The sequence below is a fragment of the Pelodiscus sinensis genome, chromosome 17 (assembly GCF_049634645.1).
Source record: "Pelodiscus sinensis isolate JC-2024 chromosome 17, ASM4963464v1, whole genome shotgun sequence".
Classification (NCBI taxonomy): Eukaryota; Metazoa; Chordata; order Testudines; family Trionychidae; genus Pelodiscus; species Pelodiscus sinensis.
Window position 1 is genome coordinate 33,326,455 of NC_134727.1, and position 24,387 is coordinate 33,350,841.

Consider the following 24,387-nt stretch of genomic DNA (forward strand, 5'->3'; position numbering starts at 1 on the left):
CACTCATTCCAGTAAACAAATGGGTGTTCCTTACAGAACTCTCCTGGAATAAGTGTTTATCAAGAATAGTCAGGGATTTGAGGAGAATGCGGAGGAGTCAAACGTACAAATAGTTGGCAACTTTTTAAACTTTCAAGACTGAGAAATAGTATAATACTCTAAAAAGAGACTGTATTTCCTACAGAAGTGTAGGGGTTCTACGATTTTGAATGATCACATATACCTGACAATAGTGCGAAGAGATCTTTTGCACTGAGAACAGGTAATGTAAATTCTTAGTGTGATCTGTTGTATTTATTTAACACATTGGTATAGGCCTAAAGTAAGATCCTGTTGAGGACGTGAGAACTGTCACAGAGCATTTTACCTGAATGTCATGCTAGAATTTCAACTAACAGTAATTGATATAATATTGCGATGGATTCTAAATCTCTTGTAATCTGATCATGCAAGTTTGAGGGTTTTTTCCTCCCCTCTTCTTATTTTTTTCAGTTCTGATGTCATCTGGAGGACTGGATTTGCAAGGGTGTGTTCCTGATTTAGAGATTACTCTCTGCATCATTTCCCCATAGAGCAAATTCAGAGTGTTTTTTTTTTTTTTTTTTTGGGTGGGGTATTGAGACATAATGGTGGTTAATGTTTGTTTGGGTCTGTAGATTTTATAACTTCCTACACATCCTCCGGATTTAACATCTGTGTTTTTTCCACGGCTTGCAACTGTGGCATATTTCTAAAGCTGATAGCAGACATATTGCTGAATGGCAGATCTGATACGTCAGTTGTCAAGATGCCCTATATATGAAGGACCCCTACACACACACACATGCACCCTTTGAAGACCATATGAGTTTGTTTGCCTTCTGAAAAAGGAAGGCTGGTAGAGTAATGTGGCAACTACATAATCTGCCTCACTCAATACCTGACCTATCATTTAAGCATCTACAGTTATCAGAGCTATATATATTCCTGAGTTTGGCCCTGATCTTATTGAAGAATTGGGGTTTTTGATAGTGCAGAAACATTGGATCACTATTTACTGTGGGCCATTATTTTCCTAAAACTTGTCCTCTTGGAAGGCAGTCATTCTGAAAATTGGATCAGGCTGCTGTTCAGCTCCTTGTGATATTTATAGTGTTTAATCTTGGCAGCTGTCAGCACATTTTACCCATAAAAATCTTAGGGGGGGCATACCTCAGAGCCACAGAATAACAAGGCAGAGTTAGATCTCAGCTCAGAATTGCTTTCCCTTTCTTGTCTCTCCGAACAGGAACCTACCATGAAACCAGTGACAAGTTAATAGAAATAGCATTGGGTTCTAAATCAAGGCAGATTTTCACTATCTACCATGAGAAACTTTTTGCTTGCTCAGATGAGTTTTCCATCTCAAGCACCCTAGGGCCGGGGTTTTCCAACTTTTTTCTCATGACCCAGTTGAAGACAATAGTTGATGCCCACAACCCAACCTAATTTGACTAGAGTGTGGACTCTAGGGTGGAGGATGAGAGCTTTGGGGCGTAGGAGGGTGCTTTGGCTTTGGAGGTGTCAGGGTTGGGGCAGGAGGGACTTACCTTGAGCATTTCCTGGTCAGCTGTGCAGCGGGGGTGCTAAAAGAGGCTTCCTGCCTCTCCTGGCACTGCAGACCATATACCCCAGAAGCAGCCAGCAACAGGTTCCCAGCCAATGGGAGTGCGGAGCTAGTGCTCAGGGCAGGGCCAGTGCCAGTGCACAGAGCCCTGTGTACTCTCCTCCCCCACCCCGCACCTTGGAACTTGTCGCCGGCAGCTTCCGGGGTGCAGTGCAGTCTGCGATCCAGGACAGGCAGGTAGCTGCTTTAGGACTCCCACTGGTCACCTGATCTCTCTGCAGCAATGAGACCCAGGGCCTGAGCCTTTTTATTGATTATTATCATAAAACTGGAAGGGACCTCAAGAGCTCATCCAGTCCAGTCCCCTGCCCTCACAACCAAACACCATCGAGACCAGGGGTGGGCAATAATTTTTGATGGGAGAGCCACTCCCAAGATTTTGGAAAATGATCAAGGGCCACACTCTTCCATGGTATTAATGAAGGAGATGTGGGGTCTGGAATGGAAGCTGGGTACAGACAGGAACTTGGAGAAAAGGATTAGGGTGCAAGAGGGAGACTGGGGTCTGGGAGGGAGTTTGGGTGATGGAGGCAGATGTGACCTAGAGCAGGGAACTGGGGTGCAGGTTTTGAGCTGTGACCTAGGGTAGGAGGAGATTGTGATCTAGGGCAGGAGATTGGGGTGCCAGATCTGGGAGCGGGTATGGGTGCATATGGAGTAGCGGGGCAGAATTGTGGGGCAGAGGGTTGGAGGAGGGAAGGGCTGAAGTGCCAGAGGCAGGTTCTCACCAGGAGACTTACCAGCCTGCCTGCCCCTGCCTGCAGAGCTAAAGGCTTGCAGAGCTTAAAATGTTTCTGCCTGCTCGGCCATGAGCTTGAGTGAGCGAGCAGGAAGGTTGTGTTTTGTGGCTGCCTGTTATTCAAAAAGGCAGCTCCCATTGGCCAGTGTCTGTCCAGAAATGGCCAATGGGATTGTGCTGGGGGGTGGGGGCAGCATCTGAATCTTTCCCCTACCCCTGCAGACTGAAAGAGAAAGAGCCCTGCCACTACATTTCTGAGCAGCATGCAGAGCTGTTGGGCCAGCAGAGGATGCTGCTTGGGGCTCCCCATTGCCTCCGCAGTCTGCATCCAGTGGCTTGGTGGGCCTGATCCCACCCACAGGCCATATTTTGCCCAGGCCTGGTCTAGACAGTCCCTGAAAGGCATCTGTCTATCTTGTGTTTAAGCATCTCCAGTGGTGGAGATTCCACAATCTCCCCAGGCAATTTATTCCACTATTTAACCATTCTGGCAGTTACAAAGATTTTCCTAATGTCCAACCTAAACCTCCCCTTGCTGCAATTTAAGCCCCATGCTTCTTGTCCTATCATCAAGGGCCAAGGAGAACAATTTTGCCTCCCACTTCCTGGGAATTGAACCTAGGACCTCCTGTTTACTAGGCAGGCACTTTAGCCAGCTGAGCCATGGTGCCACCTTATCCTAACTTTACCTCTCATGGGCTCAAGTAGCAGAAAACAGGAAGGTGTATTTCCAGTCAGAATTTGCCATGCTCCATGTGAAAAGGGCATGGGTATGCGTGTGTGAATAATGTATCAAAGAGTAGTAGTTATTTATGGTTCACAAACCTGTTGGAAAGGCATAATAAGTGGGGTTCCGCAGGGGTCTGTTTTGGGACTGGCTCTGTTCAATATCTTCTTCAACGATTTAGATATTGGCATAGAAAGTACACTTATTAAGTTTGCAGATGATACCAAGCTGGGAGGGGTTGCGACTGCTTTGGAGGATAGGGTCATAATTCAAAATGATCTGGACAAATTGGAGAAATGGTCTGAGGTAAACAGGATGAAGTTTAATAAAGACAAATGCAAAGTGCTCCACTTAGGAAGGAACAATCAGTTTCACACATACAGAATGGGAAGCGACTGTCTAGGAAGAAGTATGGCAGAAAGGGATCTAGGGGTCATAGTGGAACACAAGCTGAATATGAGTCAGCAGTGTGACAATGTTGCAAAAAAAGCAAACATGATTCTGGGATGCATTAACAGGTGTGTTGTGAGCAAGACACGAGAAGTCATTCTTCCGCTCTACTCTGCGCTGGTTAGGCCTCAGTTGGAGTATTGTGTCCAGTTCTGGGCACCGCATTTTAAGAAAGATGTGGAGAAATTGGAGAGGGTCCAGAGAAGAGCAACAAGAATGATTAAAGGTCTCGAGAACATGACCTATGAAGGAAGGTTGAAAGAATTGGGTTTGTTTGGTTTAGAAAAGAGAAGATTGAGAGGGGACATGATAGCGGTTTTCAGGTATCTAAAAGGGTGTTATAAGGAGGAGGGAGAAAACTTGTTCTTCTTGGCCTCTGAGGATAGAACAAGAAGCAATGGGCTTAAACTGCAGCAAGGGAGGTTTAGGTTGGACATTAGGAAAAACTTCCTGTCAGGGTAGTTAAACACTGGAATAAATTGCCCAGGGAGGTTGTGGAATCCCCATCTCTGGAGATATTTAAGAGTAGGTTAGATAAATGTCTATCAGGGATGGTCTAGACAGTTTTTGGGCAGGGGACTGGACTCGATGACCTCTCGAGGTCCCTTCCAGTCCTAGTATTCTATGATTCTAGGATTAAGAGTGGTGTCACTCAAATACTTAATTAACTTTATGCTTTAGGCATGTGTGTGTGTTTATGCATCAAATGCCCTAGGGTAATATTCAGGTTGCTGTGGTTAGCCCACAAGGGGTCTGGAACAGACAGTGATGTGTATCTCCCCTAATGACTCTCACCAGAGACAATGGTCAATTCAACTGAAATCACTTCCTGGCTGAGAACAGGTAGAGATTTGCACAATAAGCATCAACATTTCATTCCCCAATGACAGTCTAATTAAATCATTAATCAGTTGGCTTAAAGAAGGGCATTGTCAAACATGCTTGTGGTCAGCCTCATATTAATGGGTCTTCAGCAGAGACTTTGAGTCTGGAGACTTTGTGTATTAGCTTGGTGGTGTCAGGCTGACAAGTTACTAGGTAGAGTACATGCTTTTGAAATCTAAATCAAGCTTCATTATAAGAAATAGTTCCTCAATGTTTGTCCTGTAGACGAGCATCGCACCGAGCTTTGGGACCAGTAAGACCTAGAGACTTTTCTGCAAGCTCCACAGTAGTCTCACACGGCTGTCAGCCTCCGGGTGCACATAAGAGAAAACCATCAAAGGTAGCAGAATTGCTTGTTATTGAACCAGCCACGGATCAGAGGAGTGAAGTGTACTCAGTACTTCTGACAGGCAGGCAGAAATTGACAGACCTAGCTCTTTAAAGTGCTACTGTGGCCCTTTAAAGGGAAGGCTCTGAGCAAAACGGAGTATTTTTTAAAATAAGCATAGAAAAAACATCCCGCTGCATTCTGAATCACTTTCATTCCGCAGCTCAGCATAGGACGACCACATAATGCCGGCCCAATTGGTTCCAGATGCAGTGTTTCCTGCAGTGGCTGACACACAAACATCAATGCAATTGCTCAGTCCCAAGGGTCAGGCCACAAGCAGAGATTACTACCAACTCCAGAGAGTGATGGAGAGGAAGAGGGACCTTTACTAAAGCTTTGGCCCCATGGAGCTTTCTCAGGTTCTGAGAAAGTTCTGGGTAACTGCAGAGTAGCATGATAGCTCCCAGTGTGTGGCCAGTGCAAGACGAGGACACTACAGTGTGCAGAAGGAGGCCCCATACTGCCCCGCTCACAGTACCAAAAGTTTCAGAGGGGCAGCCATGTTAGTCTGTAACTTTAAAAACAACGACTAGCCCTGTGGCACCTTAGGATACGTCTATACAGCAACAGTATTTTGAAATAACGAGTGTTATTTCTAAATAACTTAGTCCGCGTCTACACAGCAGGCAGTTATTAGTTATTTCGAAATAATGCTGAAATACTGTCAAGCTGGAGGACTTCTTACTCCAACTCCTGCAACCCTCATTGTATGAGGAGTAAGGGAAGTCGGAGGAAGAGTGCTCGATTTCGAAGTAAGTGCTGTGTAGAGACTCCCAATTTATTTCAAAATAAGTATGCAATTAATGTCATTCAATTTGCATAGCTTATTTTGAGGTAAGCCCTGCTGTGTAGATGCACCCTTAGGGTATGTCTACACTACCACCCTAGTTCGAACTAGGGTGGTTAATGTAGGCAACCGGAGTTGCAAATGAAGCCTGGGATTTGAATTTCCCGGGCTTCATTTGCATATTTCCGGGCACCGCCATTTTTAAATGTCCACTAGTTCGGACTCCGTGCCCGCGGCTACACGCGGCACGAACTAGGTAGTTCGGATTAGGCTTCCTATTCCGAACTACCGTTACTCCTCGTGGAACGAGGAACACCGGTAGTTCAGAATAGGAAGCCTAATTTTAAAATGGCGGCGCCTGGAAATATGCAAATGAAGCCCGGGAAATTCAAATCCCGGGCTTCATTTGCAACTCCAGTTGCCTACATTAACCCGTAGTTCGAACTAGGGTGGTAGTGTAGACATACCCTTAGAGACTAACAAAAATATATAGGTAGTATCATGAGCTTTCGTGGGCATAACCCACTTCCTCAGTTTCTCTTCACTCTGCTCATCTGAGGAAATGGGTTGGACTCACGAGAGCTCGTGATATTATCTAATCTAATCTAATCTATCTATCTACCTATCTATCCCCACCCACCCCATCTATCTATCTAAAGTGTAATTTACTAATAAAGCTGGAAATCTGTGGCTGGCTTGGGGGTACAGAAATATTGGTCTGACTCAGGGCTGGCTTAAGACCTTTAGAGGCCCTAAGCACTGAAGAGATTCTGGTGCCCCGTATATGTAATTCAAAATAAAAACAATACTATACCGTAAAATCTCATTTTTTTGGGTGCCCTTGCTTTGCTGGTGCCCAAAGCACGTGCTTAGTCTGCCTATTCGATAATCCAGCTCTGGTCTGACTTTATATACTATGGCTCCAGTTCTAAATTGTATAAATTGTTAATACATTATTAATATACATTATTTTTCAGATATCTAAAAGGGTGTCACAAGGAGGAGGGAGAACACTTGTTCATCTTGGCCTCTGGGGATAGAACAAGAAGCAATGGGCTTAAACTGCAGCAAGGGAGGTTTAGGTTGGACATTAGGAAAAAGTTCCTAACTGTCAGGGTAGTCGAACACTGGAATAAATTGCCAAGGGAGGTTGTGGAAGCCCCATCTCTGTAGATATTTAAGAGTAGGTTAGATAAATGTCTATCAGGGATGGTCTAGACAGTACTGGGTCCTGCCATGGGGGCAGGGGACTGGACTCGATGACCTCTCGAGGTCCCTTCCAGTCCTAGTATTCTATGATTCTAATATCTTTGAATAATGATGAAGTGAAATTTGCCCAGGAAAGCTCATAATTCTATATATTTTTGTTAGTCTCTAAGGTGCCACTGAACCACTCCTTGTTTTTAAAATAATTAATTGTCCGAGTCCAACAGATAAATCAGTTTCTTATACCCAACAATAGCACTTCTCGCGATATGCTTATATCCATCTACGGCACATATTCCTCATGTCTGTGATATGCTGGTCAAACCTGCTAATCATTTATTAACCCTTTAAGAATGGAATGTTAATATAAAGCTATCACATTACGCTGACATCTGCAGCCCGACCTGCAAAACTGGTACTGTGCAACGTGAATGGAAATCTGTCACACAGAGGGCGAATTCGAACCAATCCCATTGATATTTGCCACATGTTGGCGCTCTAGCAGGACGCCACACGAGGTCAATGGAAAGGTCATTTTATTATAGTCCTTATATTTTCACTATGGAAGCGTCTCCTACCCTTGCACTAAAATGCTAACTGCTTCAGGGTGGGATTTTTCAAAAAAATTTCAGACATTAGACCTCAATCCAAAGGACTTGGGTGTCTAACTTCTCCAGACCTCTTCCAAAATCTCAGGCTTAAATTGTTACAGTGTGAATTCCTCTGTCATATCTTCATAAGGCTTTGTGTTTTCATTGTCCTCTTGGCTTCCTGTTTAATAATATATACCCAGCAGGGGAGAGATCATGATTACGAAGGTTGTTTTCCCAGCGTGAGGCACATCCATTGCACTGTGGGTGCGCTGACCCCTGTGATTTTCCCCAAATACGGGAAACTCGACTGCATGATTTGTGGTGGCGATTAAAAATAATAATCTTTTATCAGTGCCAGCAAGAAAATATGACTGTAATCGTGGGTGGTTGGTGCAGCTGGGGCTGGCGAGGCAGGCCCTCAGGCTCCACTTACAGCCCCACTCTCGCCCTCCCCCCCACCCGGTTAAGGCCATGCCCCCACCTAGGGTTACAAAATAGACCCTGCCAAAAAAACGGACATGCTTGAGTGGTGCGGGGGGAGGGACCAGGCAGGAGGGGGGGCGGGATGGGAAGCAGAGCTGGGGGGGGGTCCGGGTGCCAACCGGGAGGAAGCGGGGATGGGGGGGCGGGAAGCAGAGCTGGGGGGGTTGAGGGCCACAGCACTGGCTGGGACGGAGAGGGGACCCGGGGGGGGCGGGAAGCAGATCTGGGGGGGGTCGAGGGCCACAGCACTGGCTGGGACGGAAAGGGGGTCCGGGGGGGCGGGAAGCAGATCTGGTGGGGGGTGCAGGGTGCAGCCACTGGCTGCAGCCGGAGTCCAAGGGGCCACGCCCGTGGCAGGCACTCCCTTTAGTTGTGAGCAGAAGCCACGTGGGGCTGGGAGTCCCAGTCCCCAGCCCACCCGGCTTTTCCATGCGACCACAGGCTCCCAGCACCAATCGTGGCCCCGCCTCCCAGTCTCTCCCCCGCCCCCGCCAGGCTTCGGTCCGGCGACCAGCCGGAAATTCAGGAAATACCGGACATTGCACATGTCTGGTATTTTCTGAATTTTTCTACTGGATAGACGGTGCGAAAACCGGACACCTGGCAACCCTACCCACACCACAGGGAGGGAGGCGGCAGCACAGCCTGAGCCTCCCCAGACTCCCGGAGCAGCGTGGAGGCCGTGGCCTGAGCCGGCCTGAACCTCCCTGCCCTCAGGAGAAGGGGGGAGGGAGGCAGCCACATGGCTCCAGCCTCCCTGCCCCTAGGAGCAGCGGGGAGGGAGGCAGCAGTGTGGCATGAACCGCCCTAAGCAGGGGGAGGGCAGGCGATTGGGGCAGCAACACTTTACCCCCAGAACACCTACAGTGGGCTTTGGGGGGGCAGTTTGGGAAGGCAATGTCTTCCCTTGCCTAAGCCACCAGACACCCATGACTGTGATATGTATAGGGTTAAGAATCAGCCGTATTTTCTACAATATGTTGACTTACACGCTGGCTCTATTTGGTCCCAGGCACGGAAGCACAAAAAGTAGACTTGGACATTACACCGTATGAGTAAGCAGTCCTGGTAGCCCAGATCCCTGACTAAAACCTGCATCATCCGTGGGGTCATTATTTCACCATAGCCGGACATGGCTCCAAAGAAACAATTTAGTTCCTTGGTATGCATAAAATAAATCTCTGCTGGCAGGACCCAGAGTACTTATAGAAGCAGCCCAGGAACACTGTTAAATTACTACACCTATGTTAGCTTATTACAGGAGTGCATCCCTGGGGGTCCTTATTCCAGAGTATTTCTGTTTACAGTTAGGTACCTGAGGGTGAACAGAGGGAAATCACAATAGATGTGAACTATCTAGTCTGCCAGAAAAAAATCTAATTGAAATGCTGACCCACCCATCACTCTCAAACCTACATTCTTTAGCCATTACTAGAAAACAGGATCAAAGACAAGCCTGAGTAAACAAAGGTGGCTCCTTTGCATTTCCCTGACTTGTGGTAGGTGCACAGTTAGTCTGGACTTACAGAAAGTGAAAGGACTTGTAACTGGAAAAGGAAGCAATGGCGATACTGTTCTATATCAGTGTTTCTCAACCAGTGGTACAAGTACCCGTAGGGGTACTTGAGAGAAGTCTGGGGGATACGTCAACACAACAGAAATTTGGAGAAAACTGAAAACTGAAGTGAAAGTTCTTTTTCACACAGCGCATAGTCAGCCTGTGGAACTCCTTGCCAGAGGAGGCGGTGAAGGCTAGAACTATAAGGCTACGTCTACATTGGCCCCTTTTCCGGAAGGGGCATGTTAATTTCAGAGGTCGTAATAGGGAAATCCGCGGGGGATTTAAATATCCCCCGCGGCATTTAAATAAAAATGTCCGCCGCTTTTTTCCGGCTTTTAGAAGGGGCCAATGTAGACGTAGCCTTCACTGCCTCCTCTGGCAAGGAGTTCCACAGGCTGACTATGCGCTGTGTGAAAAAGAACTTTCACTTCAGTTTTCTCCAAATTTCTGTTGTGTTGACGTATCCCCCAGACTTCTCTCAAGTACCCCTACGGGTACTTGTACCACTGGTTGAGAAACACTGATATAGAACAGTAACGCCATTGCTTCCTTTTCCAGTTACAAGTCCTTTCACTTTCTGTAAGTCCAGACTAACTGTGCACCTACCACAAGTCAGGGAAATGCAAAGGAGCCACCTTTGTTTACTCAGGCTTGTCTTTGATCCTGTTTTCTAGTAATGGCTAAAGAATGTAGGTTTGGTCTGACCCAGTATGGACATTCTTATGTTCTTATGAATTTATCTTTTAAGTTTTACAGCGCTTTATTATTTTTACACCCAAAAATTTTATTGCCCTTTAAGTTGTTTAAACAAATATGTTGCAATGGTAGAAAGAAAATTTGTGTCTAAAAACTGTAGGTACTGCGGGTGTGTGTATATATATATATATATATATATATATATATATATATATATATATATATATAAATGGGGCACTGTGATAGGGCGCCTCCGCCCCGCACTGAAACCCCCTCTCAAACACAGAAGCAGAGAAGTGGGGGGTTTGCGGAGCAGGGACAGAGAGCCATGGGGAACCCCGTTCAGGGAACGGCGGAGTCCCAGGAGAGTGGCAGAGCGGGGGAGACATCCCGTCGGGCCCCGGGGATGCACGGGGATGATGTTATCGGGGACGTCATCCCCAAGAACCAGGAAGGGACATATGGGGATGACGTCATTGGGGACGTCATCATAAAGAGCCAGGAGGGGAATTTGAAAAGGGGCCTCCGTGAGCCGGGGGGGGGGGGGGGGGGGAAGATGTGGGAGAGAAGCACAAGCGGCCGGAGACCGGAGTCTATGGGAGCAGGATCTACGGAGACACCCTGGGTGAGCTTTAACCCGGGTCCCCTGGGTAGTCGTGGACGCAACACTGGGGAAGAAGTGGCCCAGGGCAGGGGCGTGGACCCCGTGAGCGGGGGAGTTTAGGGGTTACAACCTCCTCCGCTAGGTAGGGACATGGGTCCCTGCCTTAGGGCCCTGGGTTGGGGTTCGGAGCGAGGGCGGGCCCGAACCCCCTTCCCTGACCGCCCAAGATCTAAAACCCGCCTTGGGAGGGCGGATCTTCTCCCAGAATTGCCTGTGAACTGCAGAATTAAATAAACTACGTAACTAATACTGAGCACAAAGGGGGTAAATCAAGGTGCAGACGCAAACCCTGCTGGGGAATTCGTAAGAGGAACTTATAATTTATTTTTTTTTGAGAAAGGGGTACTTTATAAAAAAAGGTTGGGAAACACCATTCTATATGATCAGCCCTTCACAGACATTGGGCCTGATCCTTATCAGAGCTCCCTTCAAATCCAGAGCCCCACCACCAATGTTCCCTCTAATCTTTTCCATCCAGGTGCAGATTTTTTCTCTCTGAGTGAGTGGAATACATTTTATATGCAGATGTGCACCACCACTAGGAACACAAAACTCACTGTGGGCACCCTGCTAATCAGCTGGGTGGCATTAGAATCTCTTCAGAGTGGCCGCACAAGCTCCCAGCTTGCAGGGAACACTGCCCGTTACTCCCATTCCTGCTCCCCAGTGTGTTACTTGCAACAGGGAAACTAGAAATGGACCCCAATTGAAACAATTTTTAAAAAGGACCAGGTCTCAGTGAGCACAGCTCTGGACTACTGCCCAGTTCAGTCCATCTCTAACTAAAACATTTTTGTGGGCTGGGAGGATTTATCCCTTATTATTTGGGCAACATGCTTCCTTGATTTATGCCCTGGCCAACCGCAGCAATATAAGTCACAGCAGACTTTGGCCCTTGGACTTTTATTTCTGTGGCTGAATAGTGAATTTCTTGGAAAAGGATCTAGCATCAAAATGTTTGTTGGTGGAAGGGGGCAGGAGAAGCGACGGGGCTAGATGAAACTAAGGTTATTTTTCCAGTGGATGCTATGTGTAGTCCCTGTTCATTCTAGTAACCCTCTGTCCAGTCACACAAAGCCTTAAACGTGCAAAGTTTAAAATGGTGTCCAGTGAAATTCAATACACTTGATTCCAGTGCGAAAATCTAGGCTGTCTTGATTAGGGGCTTGATCCAAAGTGTCTTAAAATCAAGGGAAAGACTCCTATTGGCTTTGGATCAGGCCCCTGGACAAGAAACAGAGCAGTGGCTCCATTTACTTGATCAATCCCATCTGTGAACACAATGTTTTCTGAAGGAATCTGATTCGTTGGACACAGAACAATTCTTAGTGCTCTGGCCTGTTTCTCCAATCAATGATCCAAGCTAGTAACAGTCACTCTAGGTACATAAATGATTATGCAACCGTGAAGAGCTCCAGGTTTCAAAGACGTTAGTTATTATATCTCTGCCAGGGTTTCCTAACCTACTCTCTTCTGTCCAAATCTCTTACACTCAGACCTTTTATAAATTTCATGTGTAAATGAAAGGCCAATTCCAGGCAGCCGAACAGAAAATCAAGAGACAGTTAAATAAAACAGTCAAGGAAAGTGACTGTTTTACGCAGAATGCACACACTCTTCCATGAAGCTTAAATCCTTTCCGGGAGACTGTTGTTGTAGAGGTGTAGCCCTGGCATCTTTGCTGATGACTGTGGGTCATTTTATGAAGCTGATGCATTGTTGCAAACCCTCAGTGTTTCTGCTCCCAAAGGAGCCATTGGTCTTTAGAGCACATTATCATCTGGAACCACTGCTATTGACTGTTTTTGGGGAAAAGTTCAAATTCCTTTTTGGGGACTGCTTTGTTTGTATTTCCACCAGCGTTAAGAAACACCAGGAGATGCACTGCCTCTTGAATTCTGGGAAGGGAATAAGCCATCAGGGGATAAATCCAGGCTTTGTGGAAGGATTTAAGAGAAATTAATCTCTATAGCGTATCTACTCATTGTCTCTTTTTTTCTTCCTCCTCTCCATTTTTTCCTTCTCCTCCCCCGCCATTCCTCCTTCCCTTATTTATTCTTGGATCTGGATTTCCAACACTCTTCTCATCTGAAGAAGTGGGCTGTGCCCATGAAAGCTCATGATACCATCTACATGTTTTGTTAGTCTTTGCAGTGCTTCTAGACTATTTGTTGTTTAAGTTTTTCTTAGTAGGACAGTTAGAGATAGCACATATATTTGTATTTAACTGCAGAAGGAAGTGGAATGGAGATTGTTAGATCTTCAAGATCTCTCCAATATTGCTTTCCAGCTCGACTTTCCCTTGATACATTTTTTACCCACTGCCTTTTTTTGTTCCCCCCTCCCAATTTTCCCTTCTTCCATCCCCCCTCCCATTTCCCCTCTTTATTTTGATCCTAGACATCCAACACTCCGGTCATCTGAAGAAGTGGACTGTGCCCACGAAAGCTCATGATACCATCTACATGTTTTGTTAGTCTATAAAGTGCTACCAGACCATTTGTTGTTTTTTCATTTGAATTAGTATAATTTGCTGCACTCTTAATAATAATAAAACTACAGCCCTGAATCGTAAAATGGAGGCATCTTGGGCCAATAAAACCCCAAAGCATGTTCAGTTAATATAGGACAGATGTTCCTCCTCATTCTGACAGTCAACATTTTCGAATGGTGGAATTTGTTCCTTCTTTTTAATTAAAGGAGGACTGGTGCTTGTGGAAATGCGAATTAAGATCCAGAATCGGCAACTGATCTTAGAGCACATTTGGAACTCAGGCTGTTTAATTTTCCCATTCAGTGCTCCTCATAATCCTAAATCAACTTTGCAGTGTTGGTAATTCAATATAATGCACCCAGTTATCAGCTCGTAAAGTGGTCTTGGAAGTCACTCAGCTTTGCACGCTTGGTGAGCTGATTGCTTTATGGATGGCTAGAACTCAGGTAACACAAATGTGGGTTTTGGTTGGAGTCATTTCACTTGCTTGAGAGCAACTGGAAATAATTTCCTGTAAGTGTTAGACTTTGTCATTTTACATCAGGCAGCACCATGAGAGGCTCACTTAGTCACAACAGTGCAGTAAATGATACTAACATGCTCTGAAGGATAAAAAGCACACACGGATCAGTGTGGTGTTTCAGTTATTCTCAGTTTAAACTTCATGAAGGGCGGTTGTGTTCAGGAAGGAAAAAGGGCAAACACAGTGTTCCAGACAGCATCCTTAATAGGAGTTATACGACCCTTCCCCAGGGCAAGAGAATGCAGGTAGAAACTCTTTTAGCATTGTTCTGATAGTGATGGGGGGGAGGGGGGAAGGCAACTAAGGGACAATTTCAGCTCAAACAAGTTTCAATTTCTATTCAGTTTCAATAACTTTCTTTGGATCTTTTACGCAACCTCTCGCTCCACTGGCAGCTGACGCTTCCTGGCTCCAGGCAGGTTGGAAGGAGTGAAAGAGCCTATTCACAATTCTTTCTCCCCCTCCCCCTCCAAATGCAAGGCTGCCTCTCAGGGAAAGAGACAGATGGAGCATATTTCTTTATGTGTGGTCCCATTTCTCTTTACAGCAGCAGGACTACCTGGCTGGTCTGAAAAAGAGGAGAAACAGGCCTAGGAGAGTGAGGGAAGAGAAATGGAGGAGAGACTAGTAAGAGTTGCTAAGACAAATGCCGAAGCGTATAAATACCTCCTTCCCCCCACCACTGCAGCAGAGGTTGTGGTCAACAGGCAGGGAACAGATAGAGCAGTGATGGGCATCCTAGGCCAGGCAGTGGGCCACATAAGTGGCCCTTCTTCATCTCAGTAAGCTGCGAGACTGTTATACCCAAGACAGTCTCCTAGGATAGGGTAGTTATACTAACTGTACTTGCATCCCTTGAATTTGCGGGGGTGCCGCTTGAACCGTAGCAGCGCTGTGATTGGCTGCAGAAGGTGCGCACGGCTCTCACAGTCAGTGCAGTGTGCAATCAGTGCACACCTCACTTCACATGCCCTCGCTTTAGGTGCATATCACTTCAGTAATACCGGTAGGGAAAAAAACCACTCAGACAGAAACCAACAGAATCTGGCAATCCTGTAGTAGGCCACACACAGATACAAAATGTAAACAAAATGTCTCGTGGGCCACACATAGAACCCCCATGGACTACATGTGGCCCTCAACATAAGGTGATAGATAACAGCCAACATGGATTTGAAAAGAACAAATCATGTCAAACCAGTCTGATAGCTTTCTTTGCTAGGATAACAAGTCTTGTGGATACGGGAGAAGCAGTGGATGTGGTATACCTAGACTTTAGTAAGGCATTTGATATGGTCTCACATTTATTCTTATCAATAAATGAGGCAAATACAACTTAGATGGGGCTACTATAAAGTAGGTGCATAACTGACTGGATAACTGTTCTCAGAGAGTAGTTATTAATGGCTTACAAGGAAAAGAACATAATGTCATGCTGGAATGGCATAACAAATAGGGTTCCACAGAGATCTGTTTTGGGACCGGTTCTGTTCAATATCTTCATCAACGATTTAGATGAAGGCATAGAGTGTACACTTATTAAGTTTTCAGATGATACCAAGCTGGGAGGGATTGTAAGTGCTTTGGAGGATAGGGTCATAATTCAAAATGATCTGGACAAACTGGAGAAATGGTCTGAGGCAAATAGGATGAAGTTTAATAAGGACAAATGCAAAGTACTCCATTTAGGAAAGAATAATCTGTTTCACACATACAGAATGGGAAATGATTGTCTAGGAAGGAGTATTGCAGAAAAGGATGTAGGGGTCATAGTGGATCACAAACTAAATATGCAAAAAAGGCAAATATGATTCTGGGATGCATTAACAGGAGTTTTGTGAGCAAGACACGAAGTCATTCTTCTGCTCTATTCTGTACTGATTAGGCCTCAGTTGAAGTATTGTGTCTAGTTCTGGGCACCACATTTCAAGAAAGATGTGAAAAAATTGAAGAAGGTCCAGAGAAGAGCAACAAAAGTGATGAAAGGTCTAGGAAAAATGAGCTTTGAGGGAAGGCTGAAGGAATTGGTCTTGTTTAGTTTGGAAAAGAGAAGACTGACAGGTATCTAAAAGGGTGTCACAGGGAGGAGGGGGAAAATTGTTCTCCTTGGCCTTTGATGATAGGACAAGCAGCAATGGGCTTCAACTGCAGCCAGGGAGGTTTAGGTTGAACATTAGGAAAAACTTCCTTACTGTCAGGGTGTTTAAACACTGGAATAAATTGCCTAGGGAAGTTGTAGAATCTCCATCACTGGAGATATTTAAGAGTAGGTTAAATAGACATCTATCAGGGATGATCTAAATGGGGCTTGGTTCTACTGTGAGAGCAGGGGACTGGACGTGATGATCTTTTGAGGTCCCTTTCAGTTTTATGATTTTATGATTCAAGCTACAGGTTGCCTACCACTGAGATAGAGCCTTCATTGGGTCATGATGAGAAGGGAAAGTTCTTAAGGCATGAGGAGTGTGTGCTGTTCGGTCTACCGGGTACTTAGAGCCCACTCTATTAGAACATAAGAACATAAGAATGGCCGTACTGGGTCAGACCAAAGGTCCATCTAGCATAGTAGCCTGTCTGCCGACAGTGGCCAGCACCAGGTGCCTCAGAGGGGGTGGACCAAAGACAATAATCAAGCGATTTGTCTCCTGCTATCCTTCTCTAGCCTCTGACAAACAGAGGCCAGGGACACTATTTCTATCCCCTGGCAAATAGCCTTTTATGGACCTAACCTCCATGAAATTATCTAGCTTCTCCTTAAACTCTGTTATAGTCCTAGCCTTCACAGCCTCCTCTGGCAAGGAGTTCCACAGGTTGACTACGCGCTGTGTGAAGAAGAACTTTCTTTTATTAGTTTTAAACCTGCTACTCATTAACTTCATTTGGTGTCCTCTAGTTCTTCTATTATGGGAACTAATAAATAACGTTTCTTTATTAATCCTCTGCACACCACTATGATTTTATATACCTCTATCATATCCTCCCTCAGTCTCCTCTTTTCTAAACTAAAAAGTCCCAGTCACTTTAATCTCTCTTCATATGGGACCCGTTCCAAACCCCTAATCATTTTAGTTGCCCTTTTCTGAACCCTTTCTAAGGCCAAAATATCTTTTTTGAAGTGAGGAGACCATATCTGTACACAGTATTCAAGATGTGGGCGTACCATAGTTTTATACAGGGGCAGTAAGATATTCTGTGTCTTATTTTCTATCCCTTTCTTAATAATTCCTAACATCCTATGTGCCTTTTTGACCGCCGTTGCACACTGTGTGGAAGTTTTCAGAGAACTATCCACGATAACCCCAAGATCTCTTTCCTGATTTGTCGTAGCCAAATTAGCCCCCATCATACTGTACGTATAGTTGGGGTTATTTTTTCCAACGTGCATTACTTTACACTTATCCACATTACATTTCATTTACCATTTTGTTGCCCAGTCACTCAGTTTGGTGAGATCTTTTTTAAGTTCTTCACAGTCTGCTTGGCTACGTCTACACTGGCCCCTTTTCCGGAAGGGGCATGTAAATTTCACGAGTCGTCGTAGGGAAATCCGCGGGGGATTTAAATATCCCCGCGGCATTTAAATAAAAATGTCCGCCGCTTTTTTCCGGCTTTTAAAAAAAGCCTACTTCAAAGTAGGAATAAGACCCTCCGGAAAAGGGCACTTTTTCCGGAGGATCGGGGCCAGTCTAGACGCTCTTTTCCGGCTTTTTTAAAAGCCGGAAAAAAGCGGCGGACATTTTTATTTAAATGCCGCGGGGATATTTAAATCCCCCGCGGATTTCCCTACGACGACTCGTGAAATTTACATGCCCCTTCCGGAAAAGGGGCCAGTGTAGACGTAGCCCTTCTGTCTTGACTATCTTAAACGGTTTAGTATCATCCGCAAACTTTACCACCTCACTGCTTACCCCTTTCTCCAGATCATTTATGAATAAGTTGAAAAGGATCAGTCCCAGGACTGACCCTTGGGGCACACCACTAGTTACCCCTCTCCATTCTGAAAATTTACCATTTATTCCTACCCTTTGTTTCCTGTCTTTTAACTAGTTCTCAATCCATGAAAGGACCTTCCCTCTTATCCCATGACAATGTAATTTACACAAGAGACTTTGGTGAGGGACCTTGTCAAAGGCTTTCTGAAAATCTAAGTATACTATATCTACTGGATCCCCCTTGTCTGCATGTTTGTTAACCCCTTCAAAGAACTCTAACAGATTAGTAAGACAGGATTTCCCTTTACAGAAACCATGTTGACTTTTTTCCAACAAATTATGTTCTTCTACGTGCCTGACAATTTTATTCTTTGCTATTGTTTTGACTAATTTGCCCAGTACTGAAGTTAGACTTACCAGTCTGTAATTGCCAGGATCACCTCTAGAGCCCTTTTTAAACATTGGTGTCACGTTAGCTACCTTCCAGTCATTAGGTATGGAAGCCGATTTAAAGGATACGTTACAAATCACAGATAATAGTTCAGCAATTTCCCATTTGAGTTCTTTTAGAACCCTTGGATGAATGCCATCCGGTCCTGGTGATTTGTTAACATTAAGTTTTTCTATTTGTTCCAAAACCTCCTCTAATAACACTTGAATCTGAGGAACTGTCCTGGATTGATTACCCACAGATTTAGGAATCTCCCTAACATCCTCAGCCATGAAGACTGAAGCAAAGAAATCATTTAGTTTCTCTGCAATGGCTTTATCATCCTTGATTGCTCCTTTTATATCTCAATCGTCTAGGGGACCCACTGGTTTTTTAGCAGGCTTCCTGCTTCTATATTTACTTAAAAAACATTTTGCTATTTCTTTTTGAGTTTTTGGCTAGCTGTTCCTCAAAATCTTTTTTTTGCTTTTCTTATTCACTAGGATTGGACTTCCACTTCTTGAAAGATGCCTTTTTGCCCCTCACTGCTTCTTTTACATGGTAGTTATGCCACGGTGACTCTTTTTTAGGTCTCTTACTATGTTTTTAATTTAGCCTCATTTAGCATGGACATTCTAATTGACAATATTTTTTCCCTTCTCTTTCCCTACCCACCCCCGCTTTTTCTCTGCTATTTATTTGTACCTTGGACCCTTAAATCCATTCATCTGAAGAAGTGGGTTGTGCCCATGAAAGCTCATGACACCATCTACATTTTTTGTTAGTTTCTAAGGTGCTCCAGAACTATTCTTTTTTTTTTTAATTACAGACTAACACGGCTACCCCTCTGAAACTTTTGTCGCCTTGAGTAATGCGGTACTGGGCTAGTTCGGGGAGGGAAGGGCCTGGAAGCCAACTGGTTCCTGTGTCAGACCTCTCTGGGGATGGATGGCCCCTTTTGGGATTGGACAGACCATTCAGTCCCTGCAGTTGGATCTCTGCATCCCACCCCGGCTATGTGTGGCTGTCTGAATGGATTCCTTGGTGTGCTGTGAGTCTCACCAGATCACCATTTGAGGGGATGGAGAAGAGGTTTTCCCACAAGACTGGTTCATATCAGGTTTGCTTCTTTCTCCTACAGCTTGCCGGGGTGGCCAGTCTGTTTGGACAGTTACAAGGAAAAGAACATGAACATTTCAACACTCCCTTCCCCGGAAAATCCTTTATCACAATTGACTGCCCATGTCCAGTGCATACAGACAAAGCAAGAGGGGTTAGCCAGCTCCTGAGGTAACCTAGACTTACTGAGGCACCCAGTAGGCCACTGAAAACACCTCAGCTTGCTTTGGGAGTGAGGTTTGCCTTAAATCTGATACAGACTAAAGCAGCTCTTACGGATATCCACCCACCCGCCTGCTAGGGATGTGTAAAGGATTCCAGCACAGGCTAAATCCCTGACAGAGTGGGTGAGGCTAGCTCTGTCTCCCTGGTGATCTAGTGGCTAGGATAGAGCACTTTCATTGCTATGGCCTGGGTTCAGTTCCCACTCAGGTAATGCAGCCTCCCCTCCCTTCTTGGTTAAATTCAGTAGCCCTGGACCCATGGGTGGTGGGCAAAGGTAGCGGTTGGGAAGGCAATCCCACAGCTCCACCCCAGCCCCACCCCTTCTGCCCTGCCCCCTATGAGAGCCAAACTGTCCCTCTCCCCAGCACCACAGAAAGGTGGGGCAGCGTGCAGCCCCAGCCTCCCCGGTCCCAGATTGGGCGGGCACTCGGGAGCAGCAACACTCTGCTCCCAGTATGCATACTGTAGGCATTCTGGGGATGGAGTATGGGTGAGGCCAGGCTGGCAGTTTGGGAAGGCAGTGCCTTCCCCTGCCTCAGATACCCGTCGCTCCTGCTTGGACCCAAATAATTGCCTGGCAGTTGAAGGGCTGGGAGAGAAATGGGAGATTAGTTTCAACTGTAGCCTGATGATACATTAACCTATTTTCCTTCTCTGTGACCTACATCCTGAGAGCCCTGAGCAAAAGGAGCTGCCCTGTAAGCATGTAGACTACACAGGCAATAGTACAGTCCTGAGAAAAGATAATGTGCTGCAGGAAGATTCATACATATGCTGCAGAACCTTGAGGCTACGTGTACAGTATTTCAAAATTACTAAATTCGACTTAACTCCTGATTTAACAAATTCAAACTAGCATGTCCACACTACAGGGAAGCATCAAAATTAGTCCGAAGCAGGCTCTGGTCATGTGGATGTACTACCTCAGACTTAGAGCCCCAGGAAGCACTGGGGAGTACTTATTTCAAAATAACGGCAGCGGAGCATCCACACTACCGTTATTTCAAAATAATTATTTCGGAATTAGCGTTCCTCCTGATGAAAAGCAGGAGCACAGATTTCGAATTCTGTGTCCTGTTATTTTGAAATAACAGGCTTGGTAGTGTGGATGCTCCGCTTATACATTCAACCATGGGGCAGGTATTTTGAAATCAAGTCCTAGTGTAAACCAGGGCTAAGAGCTCGCTCACAGGGCATCTGGACAAGCAGACTATGGACACGTGATCACTGAGGAAGGGACCAAGAAGTTGATATTCACAAGTGCTGAGCAGCTCCCTGTTGAAGTCAAGGGGAGCTGCTGGTGCTAAACAATGAAAAATCTGTCTCAAGCTGATGCCTCTACATTTCCTGTTAGAGCAGGAAGCCAAGTCATGGGATGACTGGGTGCTTGGTCCAACCAAGAGAAAGATGCAGCGGAAAGCGTGACAGAGGTTTAAACGGGAACCTCCTGAATTTGTTTATTGAAGGTTGGCATCTTGAGACGTATCTCATTCCTGAGATTGCTGGAAAGAACAAAGGGTTGGTAGTGCAAACCTCCCCAGAGCATCTGACGCTTGCAGGATGTTCCCAAGGTGATCTAAACTTGAGAGGCTGTTGATAAGACTTGAACAGACTTAGATAAGCAAAAATGATCACTCCATGTGTCTTTGAATGTACAGAGTGTTCTTCCCTCCTGCTAAGTGGGGGAGAAGGGGAAGAACAGCATCTTCTGTACAATCGCCTGGTTCTTCTTCGCACCTACCCTCTGAGCTTTGTCATAAAGTTAAGAAGTTTAATTTAACTTTCTTCCTCACTTGTATAGGGGCCAGTTTCAAAAGAGATAGCAGCAGGCTACTGTGACTGCCCCCTGAATCCTGCTACTAAAACATCACAGATCAACGCTCAGCCAACAAAAATAGAAGTTAGCAGTAACAGCACAATGCATTTTAAATTTCCCTCTAAACGCATGGCATTTTCTCTAGTTTAAATCAGTTTTCAGAGCTGCACTTGTAGTTATAAAAAATAAATGCCAATGATGGACAACGCGCACATATGCCAACCACCAGGTACATGGCCACTTTATCCACCTCTGCAAAGGTCTTTGAGACCCTCAGATGAAAGGTGATATATTAAAAGCAAAGTATTAGTGCTTTCCCCCTATTTTTTTTTAAAGGAAAATAGTTTTCCATCTTTCTTTCTTCACTACTTAATTTAATTTTCTCATTCTGAATAAGTGCAGTTTCATCCACTTTCTAAGGGAAAAACTTTGGGTACTTTAATAGCTTTTAAATTAGCTCCGATATGCATGAACTAACTGCTCAATAAGTGTATTTCTGGCTAGAATTAGATAGGAAGTCCTGCAGGCAAATAAACTAATTTGATCAAATTATATTATTAGAGGCAAAACATCTTTACATGCTATCTGAAGCACCTGAATGCTAAGGCTAGGTTCTGAGTGAAACTGAGTCCCATTGGAAAAGCAGTGATGATGAGGTGATCTAATATACTTCCAGAACTAGAAAAGATGACAGCTCACACACATAAGGAATTTAAAAAATAGCCGGGCATGCAATTGTAACGGTATCCCACATATGTTTGGCTATGTCTACACTGCGGAGTTTTTCCGGGATACTGGAAATTTTCTGGAAAAGCTCTGCTGCATCCAAGGAGCACTTCCGCTTTTTCCGAACAGTTTCTGAAAAAGTGGACGCGTTCTTTCAGCATCCCTGTTTTCCTCATTGTATGAGGAATAAGGGATGTTCCGAAAGAGGAGGTTTTTCTGACATTTGGGCCCATGTAGATGGACCAAAAGTCGGAAAAGCCTCTTCCAAAAAAAAAATGGAAAAAGGTTCGCAATTTGCATAACTTTTTCTAATAGAACTCGGCAGTTTAGACATAGCCTTAGTTGTATTAGCAATAATTAAAAATTTGTGATCAAAATATTTTTAACCAAAAACCAAAAAACACCCGTTGTTCAAAGAAAAATGTCACCAAATATCCCACGGGTTTCTTCAAATAACTGTTGTTTTTTTAATGGAACCTAAACATGAAGATTTTTCAGTTTCCAGATTTTCCTCACTCATCCAAACCATCCTCCCAATGGCAAAATGGAAGAGGGAGGAAAAGAGGGAGCAGAGGAAAAAATGAAACAAAGAGGTGAGAAACCCAGAAAAATTTCAAAACAGAAATACTATAAACTTCAAATACATGAGAAAAATCTGCTCTTATTTGAAAACTGTGGCATGAAAATAAATTCAACATGGCAGGGGGGGGGGGGGTGAATCTAATTATTCCCTTTTCAGGTATCATCTGGATTTTATGTTTAGTTACATAAAAGCAATTGAATTCAAGAACAGAGAGGCCTGGCCCAGTAACCCAAACCTAGGTTTTGAGTTTTCAGTTTCTATTCCCACTCTGCGACTGACCTTCTGTGTGCCAGTGGACAAAGCAAATCACTTAATCTCTGTACCGCTGTTTTCCCACTCTCTGTTTAGATTGTAAAGTCTTTGTGGAAGGAACTGTGTCTGAGGACATGTACCGCACCTCGCACAATGGGGATCTAAATTCAGAGCTTTGGCTTTCCTGACATATAAATAATTGACTAGAACAGTGTTTCTAAACCAGTGGTATAAGTACCTTTAGGGGTACTCGAGAGTAGTCTGGGGGGGTACAACAACACAACTCAAATTTGGAGAAAACTCAATTTTTGTTTTAAGTTTTACAGCGTTTTATTATTTTTGTACTTTTTACACCCCAAAATTTCATCGCCCACCCGGCTACAATTAAGTTGTTTAAACAAATGTGTTGCAATGGTAGAATCAAATTTTGTGTGTCTGAAAACTGTAGGTACTGGGGGGTACTTACCTTTTTTTTTAAAAAAAAGGGGGTACTCACAATTTTTTAAAGTGGTACTTTATAAAAAAAAAAGGTTGAGAAACACTGGACTAGAACAGCAGCTTCTTTCTTTTCACTGAATATCACAGAATGTAATCACCAATCACGTGACCTTTTACAATATCCACAGTGCTTTCCCTGACAGAAAACCTGTCCTCAGCTACCTCACAGTCAACAAGTTTTGGACATTCCTTTAGACTCAACTTCACTTGAACAGTATTTGTAGCTCTCTCTTATTTGCTTCTCACAAACACTTAGGGAAGCTCATTTTTGTTCACAAAAGCACGTGGAAAGGATGTGTGATTTGCATGTACCCCGGGAAAGAGGTGGTATTCAGTGTACATGTTCTTTGGTTTGCCTTCCCTGTAACCTGCAGGGAATACCTGTGGCAGCAGGAGACTGAAACAAAGTATGAAAGAGTTTAAGGGACACCTGGATTTGTTTCTGGAAGAAAGGGAAATTAAGGTATATGAAATTAAAGCAGTGGATGAGATTAAAGTCCATGGAGGGAAAAGGCAGGCATGTTGAGTCAGATGCATTATTCCTAAAGCTCCTCACCTCCTCCAATCATTTAAAAAACAAACACTGTAAACTAAAATTTACCCAGATTTACATCTTTTAAAATCCATATTTTCTCCTCTTCTTACTGTTTGCCTAAATGGGCACATTTATCAGTTTTGAAAAGCTAGCTCTTTGCACCTTCACAGCCTGTCTGTTTTACCATGGGAATATGAAACACAGCCATGTTATTCACAGTAAGATGACACAGCCATTCTGCAGCTCCAGATTGGATATTACCTATTTCCAATCATACCTAAGCCAGACACTCACCAAATCCGTGTTCCATCCATGGCCAAAGTTGCTGCACTCAGTTTGTCCATTTGAAAATAAAGCCCTGGACCAGGGATCGGCAACGTGTGGCATGCAAGATGATTTTCAGTGTCACGTGCAATGACCAGGCTCC

The 24,387-nt window shown here is 44.7% G+C and overlaps 1 protein-coding gene and 1 non-coding gene across 3 annotated transcripts in view; one reads left to right on the top strand and one right to left on the bottom strand.

Annotated features, from left to right (window-relative positions):
* The window catches only part of GFPT2 (glutamine-fructose-6-phosphate transaminase 2), a 149,482-nt gene that overhangs the window by 84,076 nt on the left and 41,019 nt on the right, over positions 1-24,387 (bottom strand). The window lies entirely within an intron of this gene.
* LOC112543892 (U1 spliceosomal RNA) lies at positions 7,612-7,774 on the top strand. The gene has a single exon (XR_003087181.2). It is a non-coding gene; the product is annotated as a U1 spliceosomal RNA (small nuclear RNA).